Here is a 17024-nt window from a genome sequence, read left to right as displayed (position 1 = left end):
AATCATGGCTCATCTTAATGTGTGTTCTTTGACTTGTGATAACTATGTCTATTATGGGTGCATTTCTAGTTTGATTATAGGAACGTGGTGATTCTAGTATCAGGATTTCTCTAATTCTTGTGAAAGGAATTGACATTGGCAAAGGTATAGATAGTGGAAGCTCAAGCTCAAATTATATGATGGTTTTCTTTTCTCAGGTAAGTTTGATTAAGGTCAATAAGTTCAATTAGGGTATTTTGTTTCCTCAAGCTAATGCAGTTGTAAAGATCTTTGATTAGCATGTTAAGAGAATTATAAAAGATTGTATGTTAACAGCATGGAGAAAGGAGTATTTTGATATGTTGTTATTTGATGGTTGAAGTAGACTCAGTTGATTTTATTTGAGCGAGTTGGTCAGTTGAAAGGCAATTTAGATTATATGCATTTAAGTTTATCCCCAGGTAAGGAGATAAAATCTTGTACATTCATGGGTGAATTGAAGGGACAGTTTGAAGGAAGAATTCATATTCTAGAAAGTATGATACAGAGATATACCTATTAGATAAAGTGATGTGATTTGGTTTAACTTGGTATAATGCTTTGGTTGTGTATAAGTATTCAATATGGTATATTTTGAAAAATAGTACATCGAATGGAAATATACAAATGTTGTCTTGATATGTGATAGGTATATGAATGGAAAATGCTTGATTATAATTTAGGTATTTGAATACCATGTTTGGTTGGTTATATTATTTGAATATTGAATTTAGAAATGACTATAGTTGAATTGGTATAATATGTGTATGAAATGTTATAGATTAACTGCCTATTGAGTTATAAAATGTTGCAAATTATGCATGTACAAGTATGTAAAAAAAATAGGGTGGCAGATTGGCTTAGTAAATAGCCTATTTTTGTCCACACAGGCAGAGACACGGGTGTGTGTCTCGGCCGTGTATGACACACGGTTGTGTTACACGGTCGTGTGCCCCTGGTGTGGTTTTAGAAATCAAGTCAGTATGCTCCACACGGCCTCACACACGGGCGTGTGACTTGGCCGTGTGGCATAAGTCAGTATACCCTATAGGTTTGGCATGACTTAGCACACGGGCTGGCACACAGGCGTGTGTGGCCATTTTTAGGGCACATGGGCTAGCCACACAGGCGTGTGTTGGCCGTGTGACCCAAGTCAGAGAGTTACACGGGTCAGACACGGGCTGGGACATGGCCATGTGCTTCCACTTCGAATGTCCACACGGCCTATGACATGGGCGTGTCTGGTGGCCGTGTGAGACACACAGCTTGGACACACGGGCGTGTGCCCCCTTTTTTGAGAAAAGTTTTCCAAGTTCTTGAAAGTTTAATTAGTTATCGGTTTAGTCCCGAACCAATCCTAAAGCACGATTTGGGCCTCGTAAGCTCGTATAAGGGAAAAATTGATTGAGATTGAATGACAAATGCTTGAACTGAGAAAATGTATGCTAAATGGATGCTTAATTATTTTGCAAGTCTGGTAATGCTCTGTAACCCTATTTCGGCATTGAATACGGGTGAAGGGTGTCACAGCCAATTCCTACTTTTGTAGTAAGGTATTGATAATTGTTGTTTGCTATCTTTCTAGAAGTTCATATGCCTCATTATATTATTTATCGAGCACGTCAACCCTCATCCTTGTATGTGCATTCAATCCATTGTAAAACATTTCCATTTCTGTCCAGTGTTGAAAACCATGCATAGGGCATTTTCTAATTAACTCCTTGAATTGCTCCCATTCTCCATATAATGTTTCATCATCCTCGGATGGCCCAAAGGAGATAATATTGTTCCTCAATTTGCCATTCATGTTTGGAGGATTATATCTTAGCAGAAACCTCTGACAAAGTTCATTCCAAGATGTCGCCGTACCTGATGATAATGTATTTAACCATGCTTTGGTATGATCTCGCAATGAATAAGGGAATAACTTCAGTCTCAGGAACACCCTGCTACCTGAATGAATCGTAAACTTCTAAAAAGATTTTTAAGTGCAACCGTGGATCCTCAATAGGCAATCCACTTTACTACCCTACAGTTTGTAACATTTGAAACTTGACTGGCTTTAACTCAAAATGTTGAGCATGAATATGCGGCCTGACAATTCCTAGATTCAGATCATCCAAGATCGGCACTACATGTTCTCTAATAGGTCTGTCACTATTATCTATTATTCGAGGAACATCAACATCCCTTCCATTCTGATGTTATGACTCTTCTCTAATCTGATCATTTCTAATTCTTCCCATTTCTCGCAATTCTTTTCTCGTTCTTCTCAAGGTTCTCCCAATTTTCGGATCAAAAGAAAACTCTTCAAGCGTAGAAATATCTCTACTCTTGCACCAACAAAAAAAATCCTAAAAAACAAAAATCAAAACAACTAATTAAGCAAAACTAACAAAATTAAAGAGGTAATAACAAACCAAATTTTCACCAATATTGTCGATCCTCGGTAATGGTGCCAAAAACTTGTTGCGCGTGAATGTGTAATGCGAATGTGTAGGTATACACGTCGAATCAAGTAATAAAGTGATGAGTAAGTATCATCTCCACAAGGATAGGAATTGATTAAAATAATTTGTTATGCTATTACTATGAATTTGACTAATTAAATTGTGCAAAAGAAATAGATAACAAATTGATGAAAATGATTAATGAATAGATTAATGAATAAATTAATAAAATCAATTATGAATAAAAAATGCTAGGACAATTAAAATGCTATGGCAATTCTCAAAGAATAAGTGGAGAGGATTTGTACTACTGAATGATAAAGGTTGGAATTACTCAAGTTTTATCTTTATATCATAATAGTGCCATGGCAAAATCTTGGACATTCTACTACTCAGGGATTCACTACTTCAGTCTGCTTCTTTTGAGAGCCAGAATTTAAGCTATCATTCTGAGCTTTTGTATGTCTACAGAACTCAAGAATGATATCTAGACTGTTCTTCCTTTCCATATACAAATCACAACTCATATGTCTAGAGTGGTACGAACATTCTTTCAAATGCTCGCCTCTGTATCAACCGATAATTATCCAATCTATTTAACCTTTTCAGAATTAAATCATATCTAACAAAACACCAAACAATCATCTATGTCTAGAGCTTGCATGCATGCATTTAAAATAATAACAAATCCAAAGGAACAATAATCTACTCAAAATCAAACCATGGGCATTAAAGATAGTACAAATTCACCCAAATAATTCCAACCCAATGAGATTTAGCTCATGTATTGGACATTTGAATCCAAAATAAAACCATTCAACATCATCATTAAAATACGAATCACAAAGCTCAAATCAGAAAATAAAGGAAGAACTGCAGGAAGCTCTTGTTACTCTAGCTTTCACTTTAATATTGAGATTTGATGCAAATCTTAGGGCAAATTTCTCTTCCGTTTCCTCGCGTTTGTGATTTTCTACTCTGTAAACTGCTAGTTTTTCCTCTCTTTTCTCTGAGATTTTTCACAAGAATCTGATTCAGAGAGAAAAACTACTCTCCAATTCTTCTCTCTCCAAAAAATCCTTTTTGTCTTTTCTTTTCTCTTTCCTCCTTTATAGGGTAGGTCCCTCCCTCTTAGCACACATCTTTTGGTTCCTATTTTTGAAGGTGGTTTATATGGGACAAGTACATCTGGCTAAGAGTGACATGGATTGAATGTTGCATCGTCTTCCTGGAATTGCCATGGCATCCATGTTGGCAATCTAACCAACATTTTGTCATGACAATATTTCACTTCCTTCATTTTCCTACTCTTTTTTCTCTTCTCTTCTTAATCTTACACCTGCTGCCAACCACAACCGACACTTTTTTTACCCAATAATAAAAGTAAATAATAATAACATTTATAGCACAATAAAGGTTTGTTATGCAATGTTCCAAAAATATTCTAAAATACAGACATATCTACTTAATTAATAATAATTAAGTTTAGAGGCCTGAAATATAACTCTTTCCAAGAGTTAGCAGCCATAGAAGATTCCAAGGTCACTTCTTTAGCAGCCATAGAAGATTCCAAGGTCACTTCTAACTCATCTACCTCAATTTCTTATTCTTTTGATGAGTCACAAGATGCCTATGATTAATAAGGCTTGGGGTTTGAAATTATGGTTTCAAAATATAAGAAAAACATTTTAGAATTAAAAGATGAAAATAGTTCACTCTCTAAGGCCAATCATGAACTTGAAGGTTAGATAAATGATATGCAAGCAATTATAAATGATTTTGAGAAAAAAATTGACTTACATAATTTACTTTCAAAAGTTCATAATGATCATCAAAAACAACTTGAGTTTCTTGAAAAAAAGAACAAGCTTTATCTAACAAAGTTTCTCCAAAAGTTTTTAAAAATGGAGAAAGTTTAAAAGCAAACTTTGTTAAATCAAGCTTTAATTACTATAAAGATAAAGGTCCCCCAAGTTTCTTTTGAGGGAAAATTGTTAAAAGTGTATGGGTCCTTAAAGGACTCATAATTACTCAAGATAAGAATATCTTTTCAAAATGGATACCTAAAGGGACTAAAATTATAAGAACTAATGCTTATGGCCCAAAAATAATTTTGGTACCAAAAGTTAAGACTTTATTCTATGTTTGTAGGGAAAGGAGCATTGCTTCAAGGGGACAAATCAAGCACAAACTCATAGTACCTTGATAGCGGATGCTCAAGACACATGAACGGTGACAAGAGCCATTTTATTGAGTTGAAGCCAAAAAGTGGAGGAGAAGTTACCTTTGGTGATTACTCCAAAGCGCTCATTGAAGGAATTGACTTTTTTGATAAAAACGCTTCAACTTTTGTTGAAAATGTTTTATATGTCAATGGTCTTAAGCATAATTTTCTAAGTATTAGTCAATTATGTGATAAAGGTCTCAATATCATTTTTGAGTTAAATGGATGTAAAGTAATTGTGCAACACCCCTTATCCGTGTCTGACGCCGGGACTGAGTAAGAGGCATTACCAAAAACATACACAGTCATTCACGCAAAACCAAGCTATAAAATTTTTCTTCAAATCAATTTCATTCATACATACACAATTTGTTCCTAATATAGGCCTATGAGGCCCAGAACAACCATCAGAAAAGGATCAGACTAAATCGGAACTTTTAGAAAAGTTTGTGAAATTTTCCCTAATACAGAGCCACACGCCCATGTGAGGCAGGGGACACGCCCGTGTCCTCCTGCTGTGTAACTCTCTGACTATGATGTCAGCACCAATTGAGGGTCACAGGGTCGTATCACACGTTAGTGGCTAGACCGTGTGGTCAATTAAAATTAAATGATTTTTTTTGTAAAAAAGGTGTAGACTTCACATGGCCAGAGTACACACCCATGTGGGTAGACCGTGTCTCTCACACGGCCAAGACACACGCTCGTGTCTTAGCCTGTATGTTTACTACTGAGCATACTAACTTGCAAAATTAGGGTGCAGGGGACACACGACCATTCAACACACCCGTGAGGCAAACCGTGTGTCACACACAACTTAGACACATGCCCGTGTGTCTATTTGTGTGGACAATTTGAAGGCTATTTTCCCAAGCCAATTGCCACCCTTAATCACTCTTGCACTTAAGAATATTTCATAACATGCAACACGACATACTTAGACACTCAATATTCAACACCATAGCACTTTCACATCTTTATAATATCATCCTATTGCACATTTCCTTAATCACACCAAACTTCATACATATAAACTTAATGATCAAAATTTCAAGTTGCACATTTATAACTATTGTGATCTTAGGTTATTAAACCCTTCCTTATCTCCTAGTATTTAATCCATACATCTTCATACATTCACCAAGCAATCATATTCCACATCATCAAGACAATATCTCATCATATATCCATCACACAAACCACATAGCACATCATCAAGGACTCAACACATGTATGCATGAACAATTAGATATTACAACCCAAGAATCAATCATGAGCCATATCACATGGCTAGTACAAAATGAATCATCAACATCATAGGCCTTCACAATTTGGCCAAAATAGCATGACACATATCTCAAAATAACCAAGTCTCTTATACATGCCATACTCAAAATAACAAATTCACTATACCCAATATTCTTTTAATAGTGTGATTGAATGCTCTAATAACTTTCGATCCCCGATCTAGCTTGGCAGAACTACAAAGGGTGGAAAAGAGAGGGGAGTAAGTATTTAAGCTTAGTAAGTCCACATGCAAATAATATCCAATATTTGTAAACCATAATCATACAAGACATAGTAACATAACCACCAAGATTATTCATCATTCAAGCATTCTAGCTCATTTATCAAGTATTCATGTATGCATATATGAATGTACTTTCTCGTCACATATGACCTTTTAACAAGGCATCACTCACGAGTATAACGTACGTACCTGTACATACCTATAGCATATCAAATAAATTTACCTTCATTACCATGCCCATCTTGGGACTTTCATCACATCATCCATTATAATACCCATTGAACACTCAAAATACTATTGGATACATGGAAACTTCCACATAAGTGCCACATAAACATACGTAGCCGAAGCTACCTCATATCATGCAACACTCGCAATGGAGCTACTCACGGGCTTGCTCATATAAGCTATTGATCAAGGTGTAACTACACAGGCTGCTCACACAAGCTGTCAGGTATTTGACCATTCAATGATTACCTAGCCACTGGTAGGACACACAAGACCATTGCTCGGAACTCAATCACATGTATCGCATCTATTATGAACTCAGACCACTCAATGAGCTTGGGTGCTACATTATCATGAACGTGGACCACTCAACGAGTTTGGACTTCTTAATTCCTAGTGACATGTCACTTGTATCCTAAACTATTCCTAAGGTTAAAACGGGGTTTTTCTCATATACACATAGTATCTCCATCATACTTGCTCGTAACGTCGTGGATAACGACCATATCATTCATACTTACAAAGTTATCATTAGGCATAACATACATAATAAGCAATAAAATAATTACTAATGTTAACACAACATAACATACCACATTGTCACATTATTTACACATGTACTTACCTCGGTACAAAAATGATAGTAATCGAACCTAATCGTCGTATACTTTATTCTTCCCTCGATCAAGACTCGATTCACATTTTTCTTGATCTATAATGCCAAATTTAACTTGTTTATTAATCACATTACTCAAATCGATAAATAATTCATGCTTTGGTAAAATTACCTTTTTACCACTATCTTTCTACTTATTTACAATTTAGTCCCTAGGCTCGTAAAATGAAATGCATGCATTTTCTTGGTTACCCAAGCCTAGCTGAACCTTTACTATGCTCATACCAGCCCATATTTTCCTTTTTCCACATTATTACTACCTACTTTTACACTTTTACAAACAAGTCCCCTTTTTAGGTGTTTTCACTCAAAATCACCTAGTAAAAGAGGTTTATCACGCATCAAACATTCATATTCCTCCATTAATCAACAAAATACATTCATGTTACACCTGGGTCAAATTTCATACATGAACCCTAGCTCAAAATATAGCTAGAAATGGATAGATCATGCTTCAAACATTTCAAAAATGCAAAGAATATTAGGAACTGGGCTAGGATTGACTTACAATCAAGCTTGAAATGTTGAGAAAAACCCTAGCTATGGTGTCTTGAAATTTTTGGAAATGAAAGAAGAAGATGGACACCAATTTTGACATATTTTCCCTTTTTATTCTTTTATTTACCAAATGACCAAAATACCCTTAATGCTTTTCCTTCAAAATTTTCTTATACATGTCCATTTTTTTCCAAACCTTTTAGAAATTGGTAAAATTGCTAATTAGGACCTTCTAATTCATAATCTAAAGAATTTCATGCTAAAAGCTTCTAGAATGCAAATTTTGCATTTTATTCAATTTGGTCCTTGAAATTCAATTAGACATTTTATGCATAAAATTTCTTCATGAAACTTCCACATAAGCATGCATTCATATCATAGACATCATAAGAATCATAAAATAATTATTTCTATCTTAGATTTGTGGTCTCAAAACCACTGTTCTGGCTAGGTGTAACACCCCAAACTCGACCTAGACGTTAGTGCTGCATCTGTGATGTCACATTGAGGTGGGTTTTGGAAGACGCAGATTTAGTTAGAAAGCTCGTTGCGTAAATAATCTTGTTTGCGATTCTTTTGCAAAGCCAACTTATTTAGCGTAATTGCCAAAATACAGGTTCTTTTAGAAAAAAACATGTCTTGTACTAGGTTTTTATATTACTTAGAAACATTATCGTTGCAAAAGCTTTTAAATCAGGTTACGCAGCTTTATAGTTGGAAATCTTTTACTTTTGATTTTTTGAAAATCCACATCCTACGGCTAATAGATATAAATAAAATCCCCAATTAAAAATAAAAACTTAAAACGACCTTATTACATAAATCTTTTACTTGTCTAAGGATTACTTGCACAGATAAGCAGCAAAGGTGAGTATGAAACTCAGTGTGTAATCTCTACTTAATAAACAGTCAACAAACAGTGTTTGAACAGTCTGGGCTTAAGCCTATATCAGTAGCAATATTAGTGTAGGCCTTAGCCCAATTCAGTACAGTACCAGTAATGCATAAAAAGATCCTACCCAACCATCCTCTACACTCCACTCCGTCTAGCCCTACACTCCATGTGGGGAATAAATCGACCCACCCATCCTTACACTCTAGAATAAGTACCGGATTTGGCACTATCAGTAGTCGCAGCAGAGTTGCCAGTCATAGGCTTATAGCCTTTCAATACACTTTCTCCAATAATATATATATCCCACCCCATACAATGCAGCATAATATAAATGTACATACGATAAGTATGGCATGCTCAAACAGTCACACATCATATAGTGGTATAATCGTAATTTAACTCATAAGGGTATAACAATTATTTCATAAATTAGGGTTTGGGTATACTTACTGACCCAACAGTAGGTCCACAGTCGTTTTGTATAACTCGTGCAACCTTAATAGTAAAACAGTATAAATGGGCCTAAGCCCCTAATACGACCCATACAGGCCCACACGCTCGTGTGGCCCATTAAGCCCAATAATAACCTTGGCCATGCATATTACACAACTGGCCCAATAATCTCCACACGTCCGTGCGGTTTTTCTGTACGGAACCCATGAACCCGTGGGTCCCACACAGCCCATCTCAGCCCAATGTGGCCCAAACCAACCCATGTCTACGAGGTCGCTCGTGGTGGTCTCCACATTCACATGCTTGCATTTGTGCACTTAGATGACCACACGAACGTGCGTTCACTCACATGGCATAGATGATATTAGGTTTTTGACTTTTACCGTGTAATGGCTGAGGCAGTGTGATTACACACCTTGTTTGTGAAAATTGCCAAGAGACCACGAGCACAACCCTACATTCATGCAATATTCTCCATTAGACCACATAGTTAAACTTTCTTTCTTCAACTCTAACCCAAAATCAATAGTCGATACCTCCCTTGCTTGGAGAATGCGATTTAGTCCACTAAATCCATTGACAAAAATCAGCCACACCCTTCTTGACAAGAAGCTGTATTACCAAAGAAGCCTATTAATGATGATTTTATTCTCATAGACGGCTTAAGTCAAAAACAGACTTATAGGAAGCACAAAATCAAATATAGGCAAATATAACATTCGGCCAACCCCTTAACACCAACGATGCATCAAATCCGTCACATGGTATCTAAGGGTTCAATTACCTTTAGACGAGTCGTAAGCATAAGGTTGAGTGCTTCAGCAATCTTTTGACAAAAACCCCTTCACTTCTCGAGTAGATCTAAAACGCAAGCACACAGTGAATGAGAGGAAAGAAGAGTAAAGCCGAGAGTGAAGAAACATAACAGAACTTACCAAGTACTATACGGCTACTGCACCAAATGAAGAGAGAAAGATGAAAAGAATGATTGAGAAATAGAGAGAAAGAAGAGAAAGATATTTGGCTTGGAGAAATTGTTTGAGAGGAAAGAAATGGTAGGAAAAATCGGTCAAGAAAGGGAGACCTAAAGAGGAGAAAAAGAAACCAATTGCCTGAGAAACCCAAATGGTCGAAAAAAAGAGCACCAACAATAGAAGAAGAAAGCCAGAACTACCCAAATAACCAAGCAATGTTCGGTCCCTACCAAAAAGTACAAGGAAACAAGAGAGAATTCTTTGACAAAATCGAAAAGAATCACACCACAACTACTTTTGGCACTAAGAGCAAGAGTGACCGAATATTGCCCAATAAACTTCCCACTTTCGGCATGCTACTACCTCAAACCTCCATTTTCCCTTTTCTCTCCTAAAATCTCTCCCCACATCTCTCCACTAATCCCTCAATTGACCATTTCAAACTCCTTTCAATTCACCCCCTAACAAACGGCTACACTCCCTTCTCCTCCAAACACTCCAACCACTTACTAACACCAGAGTCCTACCACCACACAACCTTCCAAATGGCACAGCAACCAAAAATAAACATCCCTTTTTTGAGTAACAGGATTCAAACTTAAGCCCTTCTACCAGTAGTGACACGCCACTAACCCTTGGACCAACACCTTTTTGCGACTTGATTTCCCCAAAAAACAATAAGAATCCAACAACTAGCCGTAGAGGTTTAGTTCAAAAGAAATCAAAATTTTGCTTAAGCCTAGGTTTGAATACGGGACCCCTCACACTACTCTGGACCCTTAACTATCACAACAAGTAAGCAAACATGCACACAATACACAATTAAATTACTAAATATTTAGGGCGTTACAATAGGCCCTAATTCGGGGTGTTACAAATTGACATTATGTTTAATAAGATTATGATTGTTGTTCATAGACTAAGAAATACATACATGGTGCATTTAGAAGACATGCATGATTTAAACATTTGCCTTATGATTAAAAATGAAAATACTTCTTTGTTATGGCATAGGAAATTAGAACATACTAGTATGAGCATATTGTATAAATTGACTAATTATAACTTAGTAAGAGGATTGCCAAAAATTAATTTAAACTTAGATAAAGTTTGTGATGCATGTGTTAGAGGAAAACATAAGAGAGTATCCTTTAAACCTATTAATGATGTATCTACAAGTAGAGTTCTACAATTAATTCACATTAATATTTTTGGACCAATTAAGACTACTAGCTTGGGTGGAAAACAATATGCTTTTGTGCTTGTTGATGGCTATTCTAGATGTACTTGGGTTCTTTTCTTAAGTACTAGAGATGAAGCTTTAAAAAATTCATCACATTTTCAAAAGTTCATCAAAATAAAAAAGGTTACTCTATCACTAGTGTTAGAAGTGACCATGGAACCAAATTTCAAAATCTTGGTTTTGATAATTTTTGCAACACAAATGGTATTAGTCATAATTTTTCTACACCTAGAACCCCTCAATAAAATAGAGTTGTTGAGAGGAAAAATAGAACTTTAGAAGAAATGACTAGAACCATACTTTGTGAAAATAATTTGCCAAAATATTTTTAGGCGGAAGCCACAAACACTGTTTGTTATGATTTTGATTGAGTAATAATTTGGTCTATATTGAAGAAAACTCCTTATGAACATTTCAAAGATAAAAAACCTAACATTAGCTCTTTTCATCCTTTTGGATACAAATGTTTTATTTTAAATAATGGAAAAGACAATATTGAAAAATTTGATGCAAAAAGTGATGAAATAAATTTTCTTGGTTATTCTTTAAATTCTAAACCTTATCAAGTCTTTAATAAAATAATTTTAGTATTTGAAGAGTCCACACATGTTGTTTTTGTAACACCCCTAACCCGAATTCGTCGTCAAAACAGGGTTACAAAACATTACTGGAGACTACGAATCAAACAGATTGAAATTTCAAATATTTCATAACATATCAATATTCAATAAAACCAATCAAAATCATACATACTGTCCCTCATATGAGCCCTCGAGGCCCTAAATACGCCTTAGAAATAAGTCGGGACTAAATTAGAAACTCATAGAATTTTTCAGAAAACATTGAAAATTTTTAAAGCTGCAGGGGTCACATTGTAACGCCCCCGCGCCCGAGACCGTCGCCGGAGTCGAGTATGAGGTGTTACTAAGCTTAATTTAACATATTTAGAACTTTGGATTATTTATTTCTACAGTCACAGCTTTTAAGCTACTTGCATCACAGTCACAAGAAAAATCATATCTGGAGTTACAAAACTCAAAATCAAGATCCGTAAATTTTTCCTGAATCTAGACTCATATACCTATCTACTAATTTTTTTCTAGAATTTTTTGTTGGGCCAATTAGTACAGTTTATTAGTTAAAGTTACCCCTGTTTCAGGACTTGACTGGTCTGACCTCTATTTACAACGAACCATATTTCTCTCTGTAAAAAATTCATATGACTATGAGGTTTATTTCTACTGAAACTAGACTCAATAAGTATTCTGAGAATATAAAATACACCACATAATTATATCTTTACAATTTATGGTGAATTTCTAAAGTTGGAACAGGGGATTCAGAAACTGCTATGACTCTGTTTCACTAAAATTCAAATATCTTCTAACATATAATTCCTTTACTTGTTTCATTTGTTTCATGTGAAACTAGACATAATAAGCTTCAATTTGATATGTAGTTCATCACCAAATTCAATTGCTATGATGTTTAGTAAATTTTCAAACTCGCATCAGTGTTGCTGCAGTATTCTGTTTATGGCAAATTTCATCCTTTTTATGAGTTTTTATGCACTAAATATCTTAGTAGTTTTCCTTAACATCAAACATAATCTACACTAACCATTTTCATAATTTATCATTATCAAGCATTTCCTCAACCATTCCACAACCATACCATAAGATCATTTACACAAAATAGGTATACTGCTATACATGCCATACTTAAATTTACAAGCCATTTACCAAAAGTCTTCCGGATAGTGTACAAGATATAGCTGAATCCACCAATTATAAGCTGAATCCCTCAACAAAGATATAGCACATTTCAAACATTCTTCAGGTGTACAAGATAATTCGTCAAATACCCGGATTGAATTTTCAAGCCAGAACTCTGCTCTCTCGGCATCATCATCAATATTTGCTTTAAATTCTTCGGCCCCTTGCTTGCGAATTCTATCAACTGGAGTTCTATGAAATTTCATCAGATCCATACCTTGAGGCATCGGGGGTACAGGTTGAGGAATTGGGGGAGGTGGGGGAGGTTGTACATTCGGGTTCGTACGAACGAACTTAGTATACCATGCACTCATCATTTAGAGAAAGGCTTCCCGACCCCTTTCTCCTCCTTCCTGACCAACAGTAGGAGGTGGATTTTCAGTCGGTGCTGCTTCTTCAGTCGGAGCTGGCGCATTACTCTCTACTTCATCTGTCACAGCTGGATCGGGATCCATTTACTATATAAAAATCATTTAAAAAGGTCAGAAGTCGTCACACTATCACAATTCATACATATGGCATGTATAGCAAAATCCGTACATACAACACGTAGTCCGAGAACAGACTAAACCTGCTCTGATACCACCAAATGTAACGTCCCCGCGCCCGAGACCGTCGCTGGAGTCGAGTATGAGGTGTTACTAAGCTTAATTTAACATATTTAGAACTTTGGATTATTTATTTCTACATTCACAGCTTTTAAGCTACTTGCATCATAGTCACAAGAAAATCATATCTCGAGTTACTGAAACTCAAATCAAGATCCGTAAATGTTTCCTGAATCTAGACTCATATACCTATCTACTAATTTTTTTCTAGAATTTTGGTTGGGCCAATTAGTACAGTTTATTAGTTAAAGTTACCCTGTTTCAGGACTTGACTGGTCTGACCTCTGTTTACTACAAACCATATTTCTCTCTGTAAAAATTCATATGACTATGAGGTTTATTTCTCCTAAAACTAGACTCAATAAGGATTCTGAGAATATAAAATACACCACCTAATTATATCGTTACAATTTATGGTGAATTTCTAAATTTGGAACAGGGGATTCAGAAACTGCTATGACTCTGTTTCACTAAAATTCAAATATCTTCTAACATATAATTCCTTTACTTGTTTCATTTGTTTCATGTGAAACTAGACATAATAAGCTTCAATTTGATATGTAGTTCATCACCAAATTCAATTGCTATGATGCTTAGTAAATTTCCAAACTCGTATCAGTGTTGCTGCAGTATTCTGTTTATGGCAAATTTCATCCTTTTTATGAGTTTTTATGCACTAAATATCTTAATAGTTTTCCTTAACATCAAACATAATCTATACTAACCATTTTCATAATTTATCATTATCAAGCATTTCCTCAACCATTCCACAACCATACCATAAGATCATTTACACAAAATAGGTATATTGCTATACATGCCATATTTAAATTTACAAGCCATTTACCAAAAGTCTTCCGGATAGTGTGACTGAGCCTTTGACCTATCCCGACTCCTGAGCTGGCTTGTCCAAAACTACAATGAGTAAGAAGGAGGGAGTAAGCATAAATGCTTAGTAAGTTCATATGCAAATAATAAGTAACATAACAAACAGTTATACCAATCAACATTAGCATACATCACTAAAACACATATCACATTTCTGATCATTTTTCATCATCTTATTACCTTATAGTAGTTGTATCAATACTCAACCCGAGGGTTAAATACATACCTGTCCAAAATATCCATTTCACATCACTCACCAATACGTCTCTTTACATCTCGAATATTCCTCCATTGAGTAGAACTTTACCCGTTGAACATATTGGAATATAATTCGGATACATGGATAATTTGCATATAAGTGCCACATATTCAATCAAGCAATCATGTAACCCGCCCATAAGCGAACTCGGACTCAACTCAACGAGTTCGGGCGTTCGCATCCATAAGTGAACTCGGACTCAACTCAACGAGTTCGGATGCCTAGTTACATCTCACGAACTCGGACTCAACTCAACGAGTTCGAACATTCGCATCCATAAGTGAACTCGGACTCAACTCAACGAGTTCGGATGCTCAACCATCCTAGTGACATGTCACTTGTATCCTAATCTATTCCTAAGGTTCAAACGGGCTTTTCCTCGAACACTTATCCTTGCCGTCTTCCGTAGAATGCCAAATCAATACTCAGGTAACAATTATATTTAACAAGTAGCTCACATAATTTACATATTATTTGAAATTAACCACAAAGCATACATTTCATAATAAAATTCAGCATAACATATAATTAACATCAATAACTTAAAATAACAAATATGCTACTTTATTTACACATGAACTTACCTTGGTACCAAAATACAAGGATTTTGCAATTTAGTCCACAATCTTTTCTTTTCCTCGATTGAGGTCGATTCCACGTCTTTCTTGATCTAAAATAACAGATTTAGCTCATTTAATACTCACATTATCAAATTAATCCTTAACTCAAATTTTGGCAAAATTACAATTTTGCCCCTAAACTTTTGTATATTTACATTTTTGCCCCTAGGCTCGGGATTAAACTTTATTCCTTATTCTTATGTTTTACAACATGCTTATCACTTTTCTCTTCTATGGAAACATCAAATTCTCACTCTAACATGTACTTATGACTATTAGGTATTTTTACCGATTAAGCCCTTTTACTCGTTTTCGCTCAAAACCGAGTAGCACAAGTTGTCTAACATAATTTAAAACCCCATATTCTATCATAAAACATCAAAATACACAAATTTCACCTATGGGTATTTTTCCAAATATGAACCCTAGGTTGAATTATTGTTAGCATAAGCTTAATCGAGCTACCGGGATCTCAAAAACATAAAAATCATTAAAAACGGGGCTTAGAATCACTTACTTTGAAGCTTGAAAGTTGAAGAAACCCTAGCTATGGTGAGTGTGAAGTTTCGCAGCAACTAAATGGGAAGATAACTATTTTGTGTTATTTTTCCCATTTTATTTCATTAATATCAAAATGACCAAAATGCCCCTCCTCACTAAACTTTCAAAATTCCTTCCATGTCCTAATTTTTCCCATGAACTTAAAATTGGTAAAATTTCTATTTAAGACCTCCTAATAAATATTTCAAAGCAATTTCATACTAAAACTTCTAGAATGCAAGTTTTGCAACTTATTCGATTTAGTCCCTACTTTCAATTTAAGCACTTTAGGCATAGAATTTCATCACGAAATTTTCACACAATCATGCAATCATATCATAATCATCAAAATAATTATAAAATAATTATTTCTATCTCGGATTTGTGGTCTCGAAACCACTATTCCGATTAGGCCCTAATTCGGGATATTACAACTCTCCCCCCTTTAAGGATTTTCGTCCTCGAAAATCTTACCTGTAAATAGATGTGGGTATTGATTTCTCATAGTTTCTTCGGATTCCCATGTAGCTTCTTCTACTCCATGCCTTTGCCACAACACCTTCACAAGTGCAACATTTTTATTCCTTAGTTGTTTGACCTCTCGAGCTAAAATCTTAATCGGTTCTTCTTCGTAGGTCATATCTGGTTGTAGTTCAATTTCTGTCCGTGAAACTACATGTGAAGGATTCGAACGATACCGACGTAACATAGATACGTGGAACACATCATGAATCTTCTCTAATTCAGGTGGTAATGCTAACCGATATGCTACCGGTCCAACTTTTTCAATTACTTCATATGGCCCAATAAAACGCGGACTTAATTTGCCCTTCTGTCCAAATCTAAGGACTTTCTTCCATGGAGACACCTTTAAAAATACTTTATCACCAACTTGAAATTCAATGTCCTTTCATTTTAAATCTGCATAAGATTTCTGTCTATCTGAAGCAGCTTTCAAACAATCTCGAATTACCTTCACTTTTTCTTCAGTTTCTTTTATTAAATCAACTCCATAAATCTGATTTTCCTTGAGTTCAGTCCAATACAAAGGCGTTCGACACTTACGACCATACAATGCTTCATAAGGTGCCATTTTCAAGCTCGTCTGATAACTATTGTTGTAAGCAAATTCTACCAACGGCAA

General features: G+C 35.4%; 1 non-coding gene across 1 annotated transcript; it reads left to right on the top strand.

The window, feature by feature from the left end:
- The first annotated feature begins 1706 nt into the window (after positions 1–1706).
- On the top strand, positions 1707–1816 carry LOC128292024 (small nucleolar RNA R71). Its single transcript, XR_008282008.1, has one exon. It is a non-coding gene; the product is annotated as a small nucleolar RNA R71 (small nucleolar RNA).
- Positions 1817–17024: the final 15208 nt, after the last annotated feature.

This window comes from Gossypium arboreum, chromosome 4 (assembly GCF_025698485.1).
Source record: "Gossypium arboreum isolate Shixiya-1 chromosome 4, ASM2569848v2, whole genome shotgun sequence".
Classification (NCBI taxonomy): Eukaryota; Viridiplantae; Streptophyta; class Magnoliopsida; order Malvales; family Malvaceae; genus Gossypium; species Gossypium arboreum.
This window is presented reverse-complemented; position numbering and strand designations above follow the sequence as displayed.